General features: G+C 39.4%; 1 protein-coding gene across 3 annotated transcripts in view; it reads right to left on the bottom strand.

The window, feature by feature from the left end:
• PLXDC2 (plexin domain containing 2) overlaps nucleotides 1-10,799 on the bottom strand; it is a 425,372-nt gene that overhangs the window by 250,870 nt on the left and 163,703 nt on the right. The gene's annotated exons all lie outside the window — the stretch shown is intronic.

The raw sequence follows: 10,799 nt of genomic DNA, 5'->3' as shown, positions 1-10,799 counted from the left end.
TCATTACTTCTAGTCTTTCACTTCAGTGGGTCAGCAGGAAGGTGTTCCACAAGTGTGGGAAATTCAGCGTCTGACCAAGAACAGTTCTCCTCTAGGCAACGATTACCAAAAGATATGAATTGACAGCCTTTATAACCGGCAGGACATGGGTTCAAAAGGGCTAAGAGAATGGTGATTAAATCACAGCTGTGATGTTGCTATCAATACAAGAAGATTCCAAGAAACCAAAATGTATTTAATGAAACTTATATTTTGGCCACCTGATGCAAAGAGCCGACTCATTGGAAAAGACCCTGATACTGGGAAAGATTGAAGGCGAGAGGAGAAGGGGAAGACAGAGGATGAAATGGTTAGATAGCATCATGGACTCAAAGGACATGAATCTAACCAAATTCCGGGAGACAGTGAAGAACAGGGGAGCCTGGTGTGCTGCAGTCCATGGGGTTGCAAAGAGTCGGACATGACTTAGCAACTGAACAAAAATAACAACAAATAATACCATTAAATCCATTACTTTGAACTCTAATAACCAAGTAAAGGCTACCACTACTAGTCACATGCAAATGTCTAAAACATCTCCCTTTGAAGTCCTGAAGGTGCTAATCATATCTTCTTGAGGGGATATCCTTTGATTTCACTGTGAATTTAAAAGATCTGCCATTGTTTAATGCCTTAGTAGAGACAGCCTAGAGCAAAATACTACCGTAGTGTAGGCCATCTAGACCTTTCCATGGGCTTGGAGAATATTAGAGTGTAAAAGAATCATGGAAATGGAAACGACCAAACATTCCATAGAGAGGTAACTGAGAGCCAGACAATGCAGCACTGTGCTCAATTCACAGAACTGTTATAAGGCTAAAGAAAAAACTCGGGTACATGGAGGGTTGATCGCAGTGCCTCCCACCTGCCACGCAGTAAATTTCAGCAAGTATGTCTAAAGAGGATTTTACAGAAAATGTTTCTTTTTTAAGGTGTTATACCCACTGGCCATTGAATAGTGCTCAATAAATGTTTGTTGACTGAATGAATGAATAATAAATAAATTGTAGACAAAGATGATGAGAGCAGGCAGAATTAGGTAAGGGAAGAAATGGAAGGATTCTGGAGAACTGGGGTGGAATTCTTTCTGTTAGGTTTGCTGAATAGGGGATGTTGAAAAATTTACAAAACTCTCTGTGCTTTTGTTACCCTTTATTTCAAATGGGAATGAAAATATCTCACCTGCAAAAGCAGACCGCTTTTATTGAGTAGGTGTCAGGCTCTAAGACTTATGATTCTAGGTAAAGCTACATAAAGCAATTTGATTTGATTTATTTAGATGTCCTGCTTCATTACTAAAAATATATGATGTAGCTTACAACAAAAGTACACAGTAAAGTTTTATAACAACCAGGTAAGGCCTCATAGCACAACACTTAGACTAAACTTTAGAGCCATGCATTCACTTTGCCCTAGGGGTGGTGGCGATCTGAATATAATTATGTAGGAACAACTGAAAACCTATAGTATCCGTATTATAACATCAGTCTAGATAAGAAAGATAGCAAATATAATGCAGTCAATGGGTCAGACAGTCCTAGATATAAGTGTTTTTGTTTTTTAACATCACAGAAAGGGAAAGGCTCCAGCCAGAGGTTTATCAGTTCTTTATAATGTAAATCAGAAAAATGTACCTAAATCTTCAAAGTAGTAGTCTTCATTAAACTCTTCAAACCAGAAATTCAACCCCACTGTAGGTTTCTTTAAAATAGATGTTATCATTGGATATTCACTGCCCAACTTTAACTTCAACATTATCCTTTTAGATTTTTATAACACAGGACAAAATACAGTGCTTTTCATGAAACTGTTAGGTCAGAAACATCATGCTAGCCCCTGTGGTCCTGGCACAAGGCAATGTAGTAGATGAAATAATGAACAACGAAGGAGCTGTCTGCATAGGAAGTCCCCTTTCTCCTTTTCTCCCTTTCTGGCTTCTTACCCTAGAGAACAAATAAAAAGAGCTTCAAAACATAGGGAGGATAAAGTCCATGTTCCCCACTATTAAATTAATTAGACAAGGAGGCCATCAGACTGAGGAGTCTTTGATGGCTTTAGCAGCCTATGTAAGCAAACTTAAAGCTGAGCCGGTAGGTGCCTCAAGTCTGAGAAATCAAAACCTAAGGACAACAATCACAAACTCCCTACTAGACTTTTCTGAATCAGGCAGACATTTAAGCTACAGCCAATGAAATAATTTCCCTGTTTTCTTCTGCCTTTTCTCCATAAAATCTCTCCCCTAGTTGGGGTCCTTGGAGTGTTCCTAACCACTTTTGGCATGCCACTGCCCTGTTGAAACTGATTTTTGTTCAGGTAGGCTCTTAAAATGTTTAGTATGCCTCAGTTAATCTTTTAACACCACTTAAGCTGAAATTTGGAAAGTCTGATGAACGTGTCAAACTCTTGTTTCAGTGATGAACATTCCACCTCATCCTTTAGCTAGATTACTGGGGAAGGTGAATTTAACAGACAGACAGGCCTTCCACATAAAACAGGCATAAATGCTCCCTCTGGAATTTATTAGGTTGGCCAAAAAAAGTTCATTAGGGTTTTCCTGTACCATCTTATGAAAAACCTACACAAACTTTTTGGCCAATCCCATATAAAGGTAAGTCCCCAGACCCATATAAAGTATTTGTTTTTTACTTTTTAGTGATGTTACATGCTTTTTTTTTTTTTTTTTCTTGCTTTCTTTACTGTTGTATTAACACCTATTACAGCTGTTGATTAGTTTGCTTCCAAGATGGACATGCTTGCTCCTCCTAGAATTTACCACCTTGAACTCTGAAAACCAATCGCTCAATCACTTGCTGGCTGACTGTGAAGAGTAAACAAAGGCTAAGGAAGGACCTATGGGGCTTCCCTGGTGGCTCAGCTCGTACAGAATCCACCTGCAACGAGGAAGACCTGGGTTCAATCCCTGGGTTGGGAATATCCCCTGGAGATAGGGAACGGCTACCCACTCCAGTACTCTTACCTGGAGCATCCCAGGGACAGAAGAGCCTGGTGGGCTACAGTCCATGGGGTCACAAAGAGTCGGACATGACTGAGTGACTTTCACTTTCACTTTTAAGAAAGGACGTAAGGGCTTTCCAATGACAAAATTTATGAGTGTTAGAGCCTAGACTCTGAATTTTCCTTGGGGTTGTTGCTTTACATGTAAGTCTTCTTCTCTGCTTAGGTTATGGATAAGCAAAACTACCCAATCACGCATAGAGGAAACATTCCCTATTTGTTCATGACTCGGTAGTACATGGTTCATTAAGACGAAAGTTTGATATTGGCTTCGATTTTGACCCCTTTTCAGAATGATTTTTAGAGGAGATAAAACAAGTCAAAAATGGAAATAAAGATGGAGAAAAACTGGTAAAGCCACAGTCTGGTTATCTACATTGTAAATTATTCCTATTCACTTCATGGGCTTTCCAACTCATAAAAATATTTCAAATAATTCTTTAAATCACCACCAAAACAGATCATTCTGAAGCAAGAGGAAAGGATATATGTAAAATAATCTTTCCCTTCCCAGCTGTAGTGAAAATGAAAGCAACAGGAGGGATCATTCAGTAGTCTGGTTGAACAGATTGTTTGCTTTCTGTCTGCTGTATGTTAATTAAACCACTGATGGAAAACCTTCCAAGATAATTTCTGCTAACACACTTTGCTATAGTTGTTAATCACATAGTTCATGGAAACATTAAATATATCTAAGAACTCCCGTTTGGATATAAGGAGAGAAAGCTAAAAGACACATTTTTGTACATTTAATACATAAATTGACCTTAACACATTCTTGAGATATTTTATTCAATAAAAATTGCAGATAAAATATTATTGAAAAAGGTTCTTCACTACTTTTCAAATAGATCATCATTATGAAACCCAATAATGTCTAGTTAATCTTGAGAGCAAAATAAGAAACTCATGTACCCCTTCATATTATTCTTTGCAAAACTTGCAAGTTTCTTTTATGCTATCATCTACTATAAAATAAAATCATTTAAAATAAAAACAAAAGGGAAGAAAACTGTTCTGGGTTAGCTATGTTTATATTTGCATCTCATCCTAATGACTTTAATTAAATACCTTATATTCAGTTAATAGTTGAATGCATTTTTAACTGCATTTTTTTTATTATAACCCCAGCATGATTTTTTTCTATTGTTTATTTACTTTTAATTGGAGTATAATTGCTTTACAATGTTGTGTTAGTTTTAGCTGTACTATATTTCTTGAGTCTTACATACAATCATATACACAATATATGTCAAATGAGCAAGGAGTAACTACATAAATTGACATGTATTTTGTGTATGAGGACCCACCATGACTGTACCTTTTGGACACACACTTTGGCTTGCACTTCACAAATGAACGAAATCACTCTTGTGGATCCTGTGCAAAGACTACAATTTTTCGCTACAAATAGATTTACTGGCTTGATTCATCCAAGAATAGGCAAATTATTCAGCTAAGGTAGACTGCTGTATGCTTTCACACACCTCAATTTATGGAAGTGAAGGGGAAATTCCATACAAATGGTTCTATTACTGGTTCTGTCCAATGACGAGCTGGTTATGTAGTGGGCTTGGAGGTTTTGCCTGATAGCATTACAGAGAAGATAGCTACAGAAGAGCAAGCATGCAGAATGTTTTGTTGAGAGGCAGTAGAGGATTTGAGTGGGACCTGGACATTATTTTCTTGTTAAGCTTCACACATGTTTCTTCATGTCTCCCAGTTGAGGACCACTGCTCCATGCTCTCGTCTCACCACAGGTGCCTAAGGTCACGTCTTCATCATCTCTTGCCTCCTGCCTGGTCTTACTTTCTTCAAACTCTTCCTTCTCCAATATTTTCTCCATCTGCTGTCAGAGATAGCTTTCAAATTTATTCATTTCTCTCTTTTTATTAAAACCTCTAAGGCTCCTTACCACCCAACAAAATGATAAAGCACTTCATGCTCTTGTTCTAACCACTCTTCCCTGACTCTGCCTCCCTCATCAGCTCTATGCTCCCACCACACAGAATCTCTCAATAACCTCTTTACCTGCAACAAATACCTCTGCATGGGGGGAAAGTCCTTCCTTATTCCAGGCTTTGGGAAATCTCACAACTCCTTCAACATCTAGTTCAAATAGTGTCTTGGTAAATGGAGCATCCCTTGACTCCTCCAAGCAGAGCTGATTAAGTTTTCTTCTGTAGGCCAATGCCTCTTCTCATCTGATTCTTTAATCATTCTTCCACCTATGCCCACTTCAATGTGAGACTGTACAGAAAATAGTTGAGACAGCAGGTCTGAGACTGCCATCCTTAGTAATCTTGTTTGTAAGGTTGGCCCTTGGCTGGCACCTGGGAACTGAGATTCGCAGGTGGTGGTGGGGGGGTCCCCACCTTTCCCTAACAGATAAGAGGGGTTTACTGTGGCTAAACTGCCTGGGCAAACAATATTGCTTATGCTGACTACCTGTCTTCCTTCCAGGAGTGTGGAATTTAGGTACATGGCAGACAGAAAGTGGTTATGTGAATGGTTCCCAGTACAAATCCTTGGGCACTGAGTTTCTTGTGAACCTCCCTGGCTGACCATATTTCAACAGTTGTTATCACAACTGGTTGCTGGAGGAAGTAAATGCTTCCCCTATGATCCCACTGGAGAGGCTCTTGGAAACCTGCCCTGCTTTTCCCAGACATCACCCTGAGTGCCTTTGCCCTCTGTGGATTTTGCTCTGTAGCCTTTTGCTGTAACAAAGCACAACTGAATCTTGTGAGTCCTCCTATCACGTCACCAAAGTTGACAGTGGCTTTGAAGTCTCCCAACACAGAGATGTTTCAGAACAGGACTTCGATCTTATTTATACTTTTTGTCCCATCGGTACAAACATGGTCATTGACATATGATAAATACCCAAAGTTTTTTCTTTTTGAAAAGCAAATGAGTGAATGAGTAAGCGAATAGTTGGCCAGGCTGCTGCTCATCTGAGACAGTGTCTTAAAGGATTATGTATGTGATCCGTTGTCCAACTTCTTAAGACTTTAATTATGTCTCTTGTTCAGTCAGATGAAAGGGCGGAAGGAGAAAATTACGGGAAAACAAAGCTATAGCAGCTTCTCCTTATCAGATATGAGTTTGACTCAACAAAAGCTCGCTGGCCAGTTGGGTGACGTTCAGCAAGACTCGTGGTTGCAGTTCTTCCCGGTTCATGAACTCAGTAAGAAATAGAATACAAGTCTTTGAAGAACATGGGCATGGTCCAGTGAGGTTAAAAAGGTATGAAGTACTGGAAACAAGGACATTTAAAATAAAATGTGGAAAATAAATGGAGACTACTCTACAAGTCTGAAGCATTAGTCCAGTCTCTGAGGCACAGAGTAGAAGAACCACAAAGACCGAAGACAAGATTAAGTGTCCAGCATACCCCGACTCTCCACTCTTCCCCTTCTCTGACTTCTGAGTCATCACAGGGTTTTTGGTTGCTCTGCAGTATTTTTCCAGAGAAGAACATTAGGTGGTTCAAGAAAAAACACACAGGAAATGAAAGAGAACAGGAAAATGGAACCAAATAGTCCAAAGTATGTACAGAAAAAATTTACACATTAAAAATTTAATAGTTTTCTAACTTTACTATTAAATAAGATAATATAATCTTATATATAAAATGGTTAATTATCCTATGGAAAACATGATTAGCTTTATGAGCAAAGGTTAATAATATTTAAGACAATGTTAAGGTATTGGTCCATATTTACTAAAATCTTAAAAATAAAGAGAAAATAAAACTGTGTTAACAGTTATAGAGGTGATCTATGTACTGTTTCTAATAATGGGTTAATAATAATAATATTAGTAATAATAACTGATCTTCATTTAGGATTGGCTGGATGTAACGCACTGTTCCAAACATTTGCATATGTTAATGTACTTGGCATCTACTATTTGGCATTTCCTATTTCACATATGAGGAAACATGTATATGACAGGGTGAGTGATACACTAGGAAAATAAGCAGAACTGGACCCACAGGCTTGGTATTAACTGTCATCTAATCTACTTCAGACTCCACTCCAGTACTCTTGCCTGGAAAATCCCATGGATGGAAGAGCCTGGTAGGCTGCAGTCCATGGAGTCGCTAAGAGTTGGACACGACTGAGCAACTTCACTTTCCCTTTTCACTTTCATGCATTGGAGAAGGAAATGGCACCCCACTCCAGTGTTCTTGCCTGGAGAATCCCAGGGACGGGGGAGCCTGGTGGGCTGCCGTCTATGGGGTCGCACAGAGTCAGACACAACTGAAGCGACTTAGCAGCAGCAGCAGCAGCAATCCACTTCAGATGAATCTTCGAGGGGTAGAATTAGACATCTGTCAGAAAGTCTAATGATATGACACAAAGAAAGCACCCTGATGCTGGGAAAGATTGAAGGTAAAAGGAGAAGAGGGTGGCAGAGGATGAGATGGTTGGATAGCATCACCGACTCAATGAACACGAACTTGGCAAACTCTGGAAGACAGTGAGGTACAGGGAGACCCAGGCATGCTGCAGTTCATAGGGTCACAAACAGTCAGAATGACTTAGTGACTGAGCAACAATACGACACAAAGAATCTAAAAGAAAAAATGTATCAGACGAAATACACTATTTGAAATGGCAAAAATATGTAAACAGTCCAGCAGTGAAAGCAAATAAAGAATATAATATTTCATTTTCATCAAGTTGACTCTGCCAATGGGAAGAAATGAAAAAATGTTGATGTAAAAACAGCAGAAAATAAGAGCACTTTAATACCGATTATATTTTTTAATGCCTTGAAAAGTTTCAAAGTGCTTTAAAACAGATAATTAATCTTGTTAACTGAGTATTTTCTATTAAAACTCCCTAGTAGGAATTTGAAAGAAAAACTGAATTCCTTCAAGTAGACTTCAGCACTTGTTTTACCATGATGATAGCCTCCTATTTTATTATAACAAAGATGACTGTCAGAGAACTCAGGCTATCCACTGATTTTTTTCCCAATAAATCTGTCAGATTTGGAGAATAAACTCATTTCTACATGAGCCATAGCCTACAAATAACCTATGGATAGTGAAAACAGCATGTAATTAAATCTAAGGGTCTATCTTTTAATAAGGTTTTAGGCTTTTCTGCAGAAAACACAGCATCATAAAGCCAGAAAGCACATGGAATTTTTAGGTTACATGACCCTAGCCATGTGTAAAATAAGAAGAGGCAGATTTATAGCTTTTACAGTTTCTCCTAGCTTATAAAATTCTATCAACTATTTACTTTGTCTACCTCATGCGAAGAATTGACTCGTTGGAAAAGACTCTGATGCTGGGAGGGATTGGGAACAGGAGGAGAAGGGGATGACAGAGGATGCGATGGCTGGATGGCATCACTGACTCGATGGACGTGAGTTTGAGCGAACTCCGGGAGCTGGTGATGGACAGGGAGGCCTGGCGTGCTGCGATTCATGGGGTCGCAAAGAGCCGGACATGACTGAGCGACTGAACTGAACTGAACTTGCTAGCTAAATATCTCATTAACATACTTGAGGCTATTTGGAATCATATATTAAATATTCTATACATTCGTTTTCAGGTTAACTATTTGTGAGAATCCATGTATTATAAAACTTTTGAGTCTCCACAGCACAATAAAAAAGTAAAGCTATTTGATGAAACACCTCAATATTTCTCTTTATTATTGGCCATCCGCAACTACTCTTATTTCTTGTATTCAGACCGATGTAAAAACAAAAGGTAGATCCAATGTATGAAAAGTGTGACTCTGCCAGCCAATGGAGATGGAAATTTCTGTAAACACGGACCAGTTGTGGCCAATAGACTCTAAGGCAAGTTTAGTCTCCTGAGCCAAAATCAGGGCAGATAGAATCAATTGTTATAATGGTGCCCCATGTCAAAGATGGGGCTTCCCTGGTGGCTCAGAGGTTAAAGCATCTGCCTGCAATGCGGGAGACATGGGTTCGATCCCTGGGTCTGGAAGATCCCCTGGAGAAGGAAATGGCAGCCCACTCCAGTATTCTTGCCTGGAGAATCCCATCGGCGGAGGAGCCTGGTGGGTACAGTCCACAGGGTCGCAGAGAGTCAGACATGACTGAGCGACTTCACTTTCATGTCAACGGTAACACCCAGATGCCTATGACCCAAATCACTAAGGGCCTTCCATTAAGTTATGGCTGCCGGATGTCTGATAGACTCAGTTTCACAGCATGTTGTCATCAGCCCATATTCAGTTTGTGAGGTCACATCCATAAAGGAGGGCTTCCCAGGTGGCGCTAGTGGTAAAGAAGCCGCCTGCCAATGCAGGAGATGTAAGAGATATGGGTTCCATCCCTGAGTAAGGAAAATCCCCTGGTGGAGGGCATGGCAACCCACTCCACTATTCTTGCCTGGAGAATTCCATGGAAGAGGAGCCTGGCAGGCTCCATAGGGTCACAAAGAATCAGTTGGATACAACTGAAGTGACTTAGCACATATGCATCCATAAAGGAGCCCAGACTGACTTAGCCAATGACCACAGATGACAGACAATTCATGTATTAAATGTATTAATATTTCTATCAGATTATGTTTTTGTAACTTTGATTTGAAAGTGAAGTCACTCAGTCATGTTTCACTCTTTGTGACCCCATGGACTGTAGCCTACCAGGCTCCTCCACCCATGGGATTTTCCAGGCAAGAGTTCTAGAGTGGGTTGCCATTTCCTTCTCCAGGGAATCTTCCTGACTCAGGGATTGAACCCAGGTCTCCCGCATTGCAGGCAGACACTTTACCATCTGAGCCATCAGGGAAGCCCGATATAAATCATACCATTATCAAAATATCCCCATATTTCAACAAATTAACGTATTAACTGCACCCCACTCTCTACTTACCCCCAAAAATAATGAGCAATGCCCTTCACATAATCCAACAACTAAGGAATTAAAGACCTGGTTAGCAAGGTCAAGGCTCAGCCCTATAGCCTGTTCTGTTCCCATTATTACTAAACAGATAATATTAGTTGTTAGTGTTGAATATCATTCTTGGATAAAGATGAAAAGTACAATCACAAACTCTGTAATTTTTGACTTTCTACTGTTGCCAGAATTGATAATATAGGCTCAAAAAATATGCTTAAGGTGCTCAAATTTGAGCATCAAACACACACACAAAGACATTAAAAAAACATTAAGTAGAAAATTAAAACAATCCCATTTCAGTTTTATATAAATTTAAAAGGCCAGCAGGAAAAACATCAATAGCACATATTAAGATTAATACTATGTATATCTATTCAATTTTTTTAAATTTTATTTTATTTTTAAACTTTACATAATTGTATTAGTTTTGCCAAATATCAAAATGAATCCACCACAGGTATACATGTGTTCCCCATCCTGAACCCTCCTCCCTCCTCCCTCCCCATACCATCCCTCTGGGTCGTCCCAGTGCACTAGCCCCAAGCATCCAGTATCAGGCATTGAACCTGGACTGGCAACTTGTTTCTTACATGATATTTTACATGTTTCAATGTCATTCTCCCAAATCTTCCCACCCTCTCCCTCTCCCACAGAGTCCATAAGACTGTTCTACACATCAGTGTCTCTTTTGCTGTCTCGTACACAGGGTTATTGTTACCATCTTTCTAAATTCCATATATATGCGTTAGTATACTGTATTGGTGTTTTTCCTTCTGGCTTACTTCACTCTGTTTAATAGGCTCCAGTTTCATCCACCTCATTAGAACTGATTCAAATGTATTCTT

Source organism: Bison bison, unplaced genomic scaffold (assembly GCF_000754665.1).
Source record: "Bison bison bison isolate TAMUID 2011002044 unplaced genomic scaffold, Bison_UMD1.0 scf7180017864461, whole genome shotgun sequence".
Lineage (NCBI taxonomy): Eukaryota > Metazoa > Chordata > Mammalia > Artiodactyla > Bovidae > Bison > Bison bison.
This window is presented reverse-complemented; position numbering and strand designations above follow the sequence as displayed.